Here is a 12,271-nt window from a genome sequence, read left to right on the forward strand (position 1 = left end):
TAGTCTCTACTTACTAATGACCCTATTGCTCTATTTAGCAACATTATTTTTTTCATGTTTAAAATATGTGTTTCTAGTGCTTTGTATGCATTTGCCTTCCACTTGTCGTGACATTTTACATATTAAGCATCAACCATTTAATTTCTTAGAATATGCCACTACCCTGGCAGGCACTATAGATGCAATGTCGCTTGAACTTCAAGAAACTCATGATTTAACATGAGTTAAACATAAAATTTAAATAAGTTATATACTAGAAGTTCAAGATGTTTAAGTTGTTATGGAAGGAGACAAGGAGTCCAGAGAAGCATGGGACAATATTAGAAAAAGCTTAAAAGGAGAGGCAACATTTGAGATGGGTCTTGAAAGATAAGTTGAAGGTCATATAAGGCATAATAGAAAGAGAAATGTTATTCCAGGCAACAAATATTCATAACTTATTTAAATAAATGGCAAGAACTTTGGTGTGCCAGTGGGGCAGTGGGCAGGATTTATGTAACTTGTTTGGGTTTGGAAGTGTTGCTAGGAGATGAGACTGGAAAGATATTGAGCATGGTTTACTATGGATCTTGAATGACTTGATAAGGAGTTTGGACTTGACCCTGCAGGTGGGATAGATTATCAGAATTTGAGCAGCCAAGTGCATAATTAGGTCTACATCCAAGAATGGTCATGCTGGTAAGAAAGAGGATGGAAAATAGAGGATAGGATGAAGGACATGAATATTGTCTTCCACCAAAGCTTTCCTTATTCTGAGCTCTTTACTTAATTTCAGTCCTCCTGGGTGATGTTATGACATTTTACTACACACACACACACACACACACACACACACACACACACACAATTCAGCAGTAACTACTTCTTTCTTATGACATCAAAATTAAACTCTTCTGCCTGACTTTCAGTGTCTGCTATAGACTGAATTTTTGTGCCTCCCCAAATTCATATGTTGAAACCTAATCCCCAAGGTGATATTTGGAGGTGGAGTCTTTGGGTGGTGATTAGGTCATGAGGGTGGAGCCCTCATGAATGGGATTAGTGTCCTTATAAAAGAGACCCAGAGAGCTCCCTCACCTCTCCCACCATTTGAGGACACAGCAAGAAGATGTTCGTCTTTGAGCCAGGAAGAGTCCTCACCAGATATTGAATCTGCTGGCACCTTCATCTTGGACTTCCAGACTCCAGAATTGTGGGAAAATAAATTTCTGTTTATAAGGCACCCTATCTGTGATATTGTTGCAGCAGCCTAAATGGGTTAAAACAGTATCTTTCATGTTTCCTCAAGGACATGTTATCCTGCATATGCAAGTATAGTCCTCTTCCAAATGTCTCAATTTTTTTTTTCATCAACACCACCCTCACCCTTATCCCATAGTCATTCCAGCTGAACTCTGTTCTTCTTTGCTGCTCCTCTCCCATTGAAAGGTCTTCTTCATGGATTCAGATCAAGCCTATTCAATTACAAATTCAAACCCTCTCTTCTCCCACGAAACCTTTCCTGGAGAATTTCTTGCATCTTGCCCTTGCTCTCATTGGTATTTTTCTTTTCTCAAATGCTTTGGTATATCCTGGATCTCACAATTCTTGCATTATCTTCATTATTTTTACATTTAAGTCTAATTTCAAGTAACATTTTTGTTTCTTGAGGATCAGGACTATGTACCTATTATACTCTGAGTTTTTCACTTTTTAATGAACAAATTACAAATGATCAACATCCTAAAATAAATCTACAAGACTCCTGTTAGAATGTTGTTATAATGTTGGTTTCAATGCAAAAATCTGCAATAAGTAAAACAATGTCTAAATGTATCGAGCATATATTATATGCAAAATACTAGCATATATTATATGCTTTGTGTATTTATGTGTAATACTCATAATACCACTAGGTGTGTACTATTATTTTTATTATTATTAATATAATAATCATAACCACCATATCAATATAAACTGAGATATACTTTAAACAATTACTCAAGGTCACTGATTCATCCATCCAAGCAATACATTTTTATTGAGTTTTTATAATGTCCCAGGCATGGTTTTAGCACCTAGGAAGTAACAGTGGACAAAACAAAGTTCTGTCCTAGAAGCAGGGTATTTTTCTTGGGGAAATAGGCCATTAAAAATTTAAACATTTTAATAAAACAATTTAACAAAGGATCTTATAACAATGTTTGGTAGAGTTATACATGCTATAAAAATAAATCAGGGCAAGAGCATGCAATGCAACTGGTAGGAAATCATGAAGCCAGAGTAGAAAGGCAGGTTGTCAGACTCTAGATTCTCTGTAATAAGTCCACTATTATCGTTAGCCTCAGGGACAACTTCATTACTGGTATTTGAGCCCTGCAGTAATCTCTCCTCACACGTATATTCTAATGAAATTCAGGTCTCATCAACATCAAATCTATGTTTTAATCAGACAAATATACTTATCTTCAAAAATATACTCACCATGGCTCTTGTGTTTGGCTCATGCTATTCTTTTAGTGTATGCACACACTTACACACACATACATACATGCACCCACACAGAGTCTGTTTTACTTGAACTCAGTTTCAACTTATTCTGTACAACCTTTTTTGTCTATTAAAAGAAGAGTTGCATCTTCAATTTTGTTGGCTATTTCCATTATACGTACTGTTATTTCAGGCAATTTATAAATAATGAAAAGAGAACAATATGTAATTTTTCAAACACTGAAGAAATATAACTTTAGATCTAGCTTTTTGTAGCATCTGCATTAACAGTGATTTTAAAAATTAGGGTATAAAATTGGAAAAATTCTTTGAAGTATTGAACCTTCTGATTAAGATAAAACATTGAGGACAAATACAGATTTGATCTGCATGGTGTTAATTTAACAGCATTAAATTCAAGATAACCCTTAGACCCTTGTGTATTATTGTTTAAATTGTATATCCTCCAATTCCCCCCAAATGAAGAAATAAATTAAAATAGTTCTTTATGTCATTTCAACCATTAAATGTTTAAATACATTTTAAAATGATGACTCAGTCATAATGAAGAAAATGTTTTTTTTTTTTTTCTAAAGAAAATGAAGTGGGTGTATTCATAGCTAAATGGGAAAAAGCATGTTTGAGAAAAAGCAAAATGCTGAGAATTCATATACTTTTGCACCATCTCAAACTAATCCTCCAGTGACCTTGCCGATAATATTTACTCTGAACAGCCACACAGGGAAAGAACAGGCTTCTCAATATAAAATAGTATTCATTCTGCTTTTTTATATTTCTAACAATAATAAAGGGTCAGAAACAGGCCTTGGCTGAAATGCTGATTTCTATTCCTCCTTTCCAACACTTTTCCAACTTTAAAATATCATTTAAAATACAATTTGTATATTTTTGTAAACAGCAGAGCTATTCTATACTGTACTCAGTAGCAACTAGTATGTGTTGTTAAATCTGGCTATTATTTTTTTTTTTTTGGACACCCAAATCTCTTTGATTGGTGGGGGGAAATTGGTGGGGGGCTCTCACTGCAGAGCTTGTTCATTAGCGCTGCTTCCTAAGTCCTGCGGCTTCATTACATCTGGCAGCTCAGGTGGGCTGGAGAAGGGCTCGATGCTAAGGGCCTCAAAGGATTCATCTGCCCTGAAGGCTAGCCCCACAGTGTCTGAGGCCTGAGGTCGTGCTGTCTGGCTGGTGAAGCCACACTCTCCCAATGCCTTTCCATGGTCCAGAATCCGGTTGTCCTTGTACAGCCGCTGCTTGTCTGGTAGCCGCTTGAGGATGCCCTTGAGGATGCCCTAGCTGATGCGCTACAGCTTGAACAAGGTGTTCGAGTCCTTGGCGTCCGTGAAGATGGTGGTCTTGTGGCATCGGATCATGAGGAACACGTACATCACGGCAGCTGCCTCTCTCCCTAGTCCAACAGATTTAACCAGAAAAAGAAGCACAAATAACAGTTAGTAGTTAAAGAATTTAAGTTGCTGCTATTACAGATATAATACTAATTTGTTAGGGCTGCCCTAACAAAGTACTGCAAACTGAAATTTATTGACCGACAGTTCTGGCGACTAGACATTCGAAATCAACGTGTTGGTAGAGTTGGTTCTTTCCGAGGTCTGGGAGGGAAGGCTGTCTTCCAGGCCTCTTGCCTTACCGTGTAGATCACCATCTTGTGTCCACATGGTGTTTTCCCTGTGTATATGTCTATCTCCAAATTTCCTTTTATCTTTGATAAAACCTGCCTTAATGGGCCTCATCTTAATTTGATTGCCTCTTTAAAGGCTCTGTCTCCAAATAAGATCACATTGAGACATATTGGGATTCAGGATTTCAAAATATAAATTTTGAGGGGACACAATTCACCACATAACAGGCACTTCCCTCATTTTTATTTGAAACATTATTTACTATTTTATTTGTTTATTGACTAAAATAATATATAGATTATAAAATATGTATTGGGAATAGTATGTGGATGGTTCTTCACATTACATAGATTTATCCAAATTGGAAAAGAATAACTTAAATTGCTTCTGTTTTCAAATGGCATGATTTTATATAGAGAAAATCCAAAATACTCCACCAAAAAAAAATTGTTAGAAATAATAAATTAATTTGGTGATGTTGCAGAATACAAAATCAATATACAAAAATCAAGTGCATTTTTGATACACTAACAATAAACTCTCTAAAAAAAGAAATTAAGAAAACAATCACATTTACAACAACATCAAAAATTCATAGAAAGAAAGAGTTGAACAATGGTTGCCAGGGCCTGGGAGGTGAGAGAAATGGAGAGATGTCGGTCAAAGGGTACAAACTTTCAGTTAAAAGATAAATAGGTTATGCTTCAACATAATAAAGGCCATATATGACAAACCCACAGCAAACATCATTCTCAATGGTGAAAAACTGAAAGCATTTCCTCTAAGATCAGCAACAAGACAAGGATGTCCATTCTTGCCACTATTATTCAACATAGTTTTGGAAGTCCTAGCCATGGCAATCAGGGAAGAAAAAGAAATAAAAGTAATCTAAATTGGAAAAGAAGAAGTAAAACTGTCACTCTTTGCAGATGACATGATACTATACATAGAGACTCCTAAAGATGCCACCAGAAAACTACTAGAGCTAATCAATGAATTTGGTAAAGTTACAGGATACAAAATTAAGGCACAGAAATCTCTTGCATTCCTATACACTAATGATGAAAAATTTGAAAGAGAAGTTAAGGAAACACTCTCATTTACCACTGCACAAAAAAGAATAAAATACCTAGAAATAAATCTACCTAGGGAGACAAAAGACCTTTATGCAGAAAACTATAAGACACTGATGAAAGAAATTAAAGATGATATAAACAGATGGAGAGATATACCATGTTCTTGGATTGGAAGAATCAGTATTGTGAAAATGACTATACTACCCAAAGCAAACTACAGATTCAATGCAATCCTTATCAAATTACCAATGGCATTTTTTACAGAACTAGAACAAAAAATCTTAAAATTTGTATGGAGACACAAAAGACCCTGACTGGCCAAAGAAGTCTTCAGGGAAAAAAACCGAGATGGAGGCATCAGACTCCCTGACTTCATACTATACTACAAAGCTACAGTAGTCAAGACAATATGGTACTGACACAAAAACAGAAATATAGATCAATGGAACAGGATAGAAAGCCCAGAGATAAACCCAAGCACCTATGGTCAAGTAATCTATGACAAAGGAGGCAAGGATATACAATGGAGAAAAGACAGTCTCTTCAATAAGTGGTGCTGGGAAAACTGGACAGCTACATGTAAAAGAATGAAATTAGAACACTCCCTAACACCATACACAAAAATAAACTCAAAATGGATTAGAGACCTAAATGTAAGACCGGACACTGTAAAACTCTTAGAGGAAAACATAGGAAGAACACTCTTTGACATAAATCACAGCAAGATCTTTTTAGACCCACCTCCTAGAGTAATGGAAATAAAAACAAAAATAAACAAATGGGACATAATCAAACTTAAAAGCTTTTGCAAAGGAAAGGAAACTACAAACAAGACGAAAAGAAAACCCTCAGAATGGGAGAAAATTTTTGCAAATGAATCAACAGACAAAGAATTAATCTCTAAAATATATAAACAGCTCATGCAGCTCAATATTAAGAAAACAAACAATGCAATCAAAAGATGGGCAGAAGACCTAAATAGACATTTCTCCAAAGAAGACATACAGATGGCAAAGAAGCATATGAAAAGCTGCTCAACATCATTAATCGTTAGAGAAATGCAAATCAAAACTACATTAAGATATCACCTCACACCAGTCAGAATGGCCATCATCAAAGAATCTTCAAACAATATACGCTGAAGAGAGTGTGGAGAAAAGGGAACCCTCTTGCACTGTTGGTGGGAATGTAAATTGATACAGCCACCATGGAGAACAGCATGGAGGTTCCTTAAAAAACTAAAAATAGAATTACCATATGACCCAGCAATCCCACTACTGGACAAATACCCAAAGAAAACCATAATTCAAAAAGACACACACACCCCAATGTTCATTGCAGCACTATTTACAATAGCCAGGTCATGGAAGCAACCTAAATGCCCATCGACATATGAATGGATGAAGAAGATGTGGTACATATATACAATGGAATATTATTCAGCCATGAAAAAGAATGAAATTGGGTCATTTGTAGAAATGTGGATGGATCTAGAGACTGTCATGCAGAGTGAAGTAAGTCAGAAATAGAAAAACAAATATTGTATATTAATGCATATATGTGGAACTTAGAAAAATGCTTCAGATGAACCCATTTGCAGGGCAGAAATAGAGACAGAGGTAGAGAACAAACATATGGGCACCAAGGGTGGGGAGTGGTGCATGGCAGGTGATGGTGTGATGAATTGGGAGATAGGGATTGACATATATTCACTAATATGTATAAAATGGATAACTAACAAGAACCTGCTGTAAAATAAATAAATAAAATTCAAAAACAAGACAAAGATAAATAGGTTCTGGAGATCTAATGTACAGCATGATGACTAGAGTTAACAATTGTATACTGTATACTTGAAAGTTGCTAAGATAGTAAACCTTATGTGTTCTCACCACTCACACACACAAAAAGGTAACTATGTGAAGCAATTTATGTAAATAATCAGATTGTGGTACTCAGTTCAGTGATATACACATATACTAAATTAGTACATTGTACATCTTTAAAAAAATAACATTGTACAACATAAATGTATACAATTTCCTTTGTCAATCATACCTTAATAAAACTGAAAAATAAGAAATAAATAAAAAGAAAAAATGTAAAAATCTGAAAAAATATATAGACTTAAAATAATAAATGAAATACTTGGGCTTCCCTGGTGGCTCAGTTGTTGAGAGTCCGCCTGCAGATGCAGGAGACACAGGTTCATGCCCCAGTCTGGGAAGATCCCACATGCTGCAGAGTGGCTGGACCTGTGAGCCATGGCCTCAGAGCTTGCACGTCCGGAGGCTGTGCTCCACAACAGGAGAGTCCACAACAGTGAGAGGCCCACGTACCACACAAAATAAATAAATAAATAAATAAAATGAAATACTTAAAGTTAGATTCTGTAGTTGTTTGTTTTAATTTTGAAACATTTAAAGTTCAAATGAACTGGAAACTGAAAAGTGACTAAACAATGCTATTCAGGTTCATAGGCTAAGTGGACATCTGCCTATGATGTGAGATGCATTTGAGCTGCTAGGAATTGCTCATACCTCCAATATATGTACACTGTCAGTGTCTGACTAATATCTGATGTTCCAGCAAAAGATTGTCTCACACTGAAATGCACATATTTCAGAAAGTAGAGGCAGATCAAGCCAATAATCAATCCAAAAAATTGTGTTGAAAATAACTTAAGATTTCTTCCAACCAATGGTTGTTCACCATCCAAAAGCACAAAGTGCTGTTGCTCTTCTCACCAGGCATCTCTATCACATGTCTAGGGTTCTCTACACTGTCAGCTTTAAGTCCAACATACTAACATTTTTGCCTGAACTGCTAAAATGGAGTCTTAACAATATATATCTTAATTCCCTTTTTCAGCAAATATATATGGGGCTTCTACCACGTACCAAGCACTGTCATAGATGCTTGAGTACTTTTCTGAGGGGAAAGCATCCCTATCTTTGTGGAGTTTATGTAGAGGAATTTGGAAATGTGTCTTTTCTTGTCTCCCTGAAATTTTTTATCCACACAACATCCAGGGTGATCATTTTAAAGAGAACTCTGAGCTTGTCACTACTTACTTAAAACATTTTCATACTTTCCAATTGCTCTTGATTAAACCCCAAAACATTGATGTAACCTTCAAGGCTCTGTGTAATCTGGTTCTTATTGATTTTGCCATCTCATTCCACATTGTTCTCCACCTCACCCACTCTGTCCCAAGCACATTGGCCCTTTAGCTAATGATGACAATATCCAAATCTCTCCCATCTCAGAACATTCACACATTTGTTTCTTCTTTCAGGAGCTCTCTTGCTCCTCACAGGTCCACTTAAAACGCTTCCTTTATGTCTCAGCAGACACACCACCTCTTCATGGGTATTTCCCTAATCCATCAAATTTAAATCCAGTATCGCTGTAATACCTACTTAAAACTTCTCACTTATAACAATTGTAAATAATTATATGTATAATGTCTATCTCACTCATCAGATTGAATTCAATTAGGACAAAGATCATGTAGGTTTACAATTGTCTTCCTATTCTTAGCACAGTACTGGATAGATGAAAAGTACTCAATAAATATTTATTGAGTGTAAGAGGAATGAGGTAGAAGAGAAAAGAGAAAGACTATCTTGACTGTTGGAAAGGCCTATATTACACTGGAATGAGCTTAAATTAGAATGGACACTAATTTAAGGGTAGAGGTTTGGCTTCTGGGCAGAAAACTTCAGAGAAAACAACTTATTTTAGCCAACATTTTCCAAGTACATTCAATGGTGTACCATCCCCATAAAATGCTTCTCAAAAGCATGATAGAATGGTTAAAGAACTTTGTCCAATATTTTCTGCCTCTAGATATTCACACTGCCTATCAGGAGCTCCTATTAAGAACTCCAAGAACTCTTCTAGTAAAGAAATCTGTTTAACAAATCCCTCTCTTCCTTTAGAATAACTAGCAACATGCAGGGGCACTTGCTGAAAAATACTGTTCTGAGATATAACACACCTCCTCCACTCCCTTATCGTTTCCCTTATAAGTAAAGGCATTTAGATGGAAAAGCTCATTCTGCATTTTTCCTTGTCTCAAAAGAGAGTCTTGGATTTAGAAGTTTGGTTTTTACCGATTGATTGAAAACTAATGTATAACATCAGTAGTTTCAGCCCCCTCTTTACAGTATATGATTTATGTAACTTTTGGATAATTGATGTATAAATACATATGGATTTATAATATGATATAAGTAGCCACATACTTTCCACCTAGAATTCTTTAGCCTAATAGTATTATAGATCAGAAATTTTCAAATATTTTTGCATGCAAATTCCCAGTATTTGTGTATTTATAATATTATATCACTATATAATTTAAATGTACCACTATACTTACATATAATTTATTTTATAAAACATACCCCAAAATAAAAGCTTTAAATGCTAACATAAAATAAATATAATGAAAGTTCTTAATTTTTTTTCTACTATTTCATGAATCATTTTGCATATTCCCTGGATTGCATGCATCCACCTTATCTTAGATGTAACTTTTATAAACTATGACTGGTTTGGAGCTCACCAGGGGATGATGAGGCTTTGGATTGTTGTTCAAGAATAAGTGCCAATGCGTTTGAGGACTTACAGGCTTCATTTACCCTGTAAATGACTCAGCTGCTATTTATTGGATGTGGCTTGTTTAGGTGGGTAGAAGGAACTAAATTTGGAGGCTTTGAAGAAGATATTGGGATGTAGACAAAGGATATATCTTTATAAAATTTGTGTCAGGATTGCGATGTTGCATAATTTACATCACAAGTACCAGACCGAGCCATGTCTTTACCTTGGCCTGGGATCCCAAGAGGGCACAGTTACAAAGGCACATGTTTCTCCTAGATGACCAAACTACAAAGGCCACGTGATTACTTGGGTATGGATCTATCAGGGACTCAACGTGCAGAAAGTGGGGGTTATGAAAAATTGATTCTAGGCTTTTGCCTATTGACCTTTGCTCAAGGAAAATCCCATAGATTGATTTTAAAGTTAGTCAATATAGAGAACCCTAACAACACTAACAACATATAATATGACAATACTTGTTATATTATATAATCAAATTAGTTTGATCCTTTATCCTGGTAGACTACCTCTAAAGAAGCCCTTAGAGGGGATTTATCACATATTTATACAACATTATTAGTTTGGAAGCTCCTTGAGGTCCACAGTTATTCATCTTTAGAGAAAAGCATTATGGTCACCTAAATGAGAAGTAGTATTGCTGAATGATTAGGAATACTGACCTTGCAGGGAGATGGGTCTGGTACCATTTTCCACTTTAAACAACTTAAAGGCAACATCATCAGGGACAAGATATTTGATCTCTCTGAACTACCATAAAATGTAAATAACTATAGTCCCACAAATCCTACCTTGAATTAAAACACATAACAGAATGGTGCTATAATTAGCACTCAGTAAAAGGTAGTAATAGGGGCTTCCCTGGTGGCGCAATGGTTGAGAGTCTGTTTGCCGATGCAGGAGATACGGGTTTGTGCCCCAGTCTGGGAAGATCCCACATGCCGCAGAGCGGCTGGGCCCGTGAGCCATGGCCACTGAGCCTGCGCGTCCGGAGCCTGTTCTCCGCAACAGGAGGGGCCACGACAGTGAGAGGTCCGCGTACAGAAAAAAAAAAAAAAAAAAAAAAAAAGGTCGTAATATTTTTTTTTCTCCTCTTCCTCCTTCTTCTTCTTCTTCTTCTCCTCCTCCTCCTCCTCCTTCTTTTTTACTTTCATGAAAGAAGTGAGAATAAATCTGTGATCCAAAGTGTTTTCCAGGTATGTCATGAATCTTAAATTTGCTCTTTACATTTCATATAGATGCACTTGACTACACTAAACCTAGTGACCATATGTCAGATGACAACTTTGATTAAGGAATCTTAAATGTGAACTTGACTTAACCTTTAGTTCAAGTGGAAAATCTGGTAGTAAGGCTTTCTCTCCTCTGAGGTTCTGTCAAACACTGTGATCCATAGAGACAGAATGAGAAATTAAGCCAAAGAAACACACCATAAGTAAAAATTCTGTGGAATTGAACCCAAAAGTAATCATGAAAGGACTGCAGAAAAATTACTAATCAACACTGCAAAGGCAAATGATTCCTGCATCCTGTACTGGACGAATCTGAGAGTGAAATAACCTCCACAAATTATCTCTTAAGGATAATGAGTTACAAATAACACACCCATCGATCTTGATTTTTGAATGATATTCTAGAACAACTTTTGAGTTCTAACACATTTGGAATGATTGTCAAAGTTCTCCACCAGAGACCAGGTTAAAAATTAATCAGCAATAAGTTTTATGGACTTTATATGTTGCATTAGTCTAATTAGCTACTAACCCTGCAGGGGTAAGTGCTGTAATTAGAGTTGTCAGATGAAATAAATTGAAAGTAGAAATGATCAATTCTTCCTTTTCCTCAAAGAAAACATAGATCTTTAAAAAGTAATTTTTTCTTTTACAAAAAGGGACCTGGGTCCATAATCTAATAGGTTAAAGTATACTCATTGATTGCTCTCTAAGGATCTGGAACAGTCCATGAAGCAGGCACAGAATGGAACAGAAATAACTTCAGCAGAGAACTGATATTCCCATTCATGCTCTGTGGAATTACAAATGACTGGGCTTTCCATTGTGATTCATTTCCTCCTACACATCTGCAAAGAATTGTGCAATATGTTTAGGAAAACATTGTGATTTATTTTCAGGGTCTAGGAGATTTCAGCTTTCTTAACTCTTTACTCTCCTGGAATAATCAAGACTAAGCAGGTTTCCTGAAGAAATTATTTTCATAAATTATTTTCTTAACATAAAAATAATGTTAATGGAGAACATATGTAAAGCTTTAAACTTCTGCAAACCAACACAACTTCCAAAGCATGTAGCAAAGACTGACCTCCATCAGACACCTTTGTTTTTTGGACCAGTTAAAAAGCAGAGCACACTCACCTTGCACCACTAGAACCTGGTCATTTTTATTAGGGTAAGCATTGGATTCATTAGCCTAACACCCTCA

At 35.9% G+C, this 12,271-nt stretch overlaps 1 pseudogene; it reads right to left on the reverse strand.

The window, feature by feature from the left end:
- Positions 1-3,509: 3,509 nt before the first annotated feature.
- Positions 3,510-3,878, reverse strand: LOC131753398 (elongin-B pseudogene; annotated as a pseudogene).
- Positions 3,879-12,271: the final 8,393 nt, after the last annotated feature.

The sequence above is a fragment of the Kogia breviceps genome, chromosome 1 (genome assembly GCF_026419965.1).
Source record: "Kogia breviceps isolate mKogBre1 chromosome 1, mKogBre1 haplotype 1, whole genome shotgun sequence".
NCBI lineage: Eukaryota > Metazoa > Chordata > Mammalia > Artiodactyla > Physeteridae > Kogia > Kogia breviceps.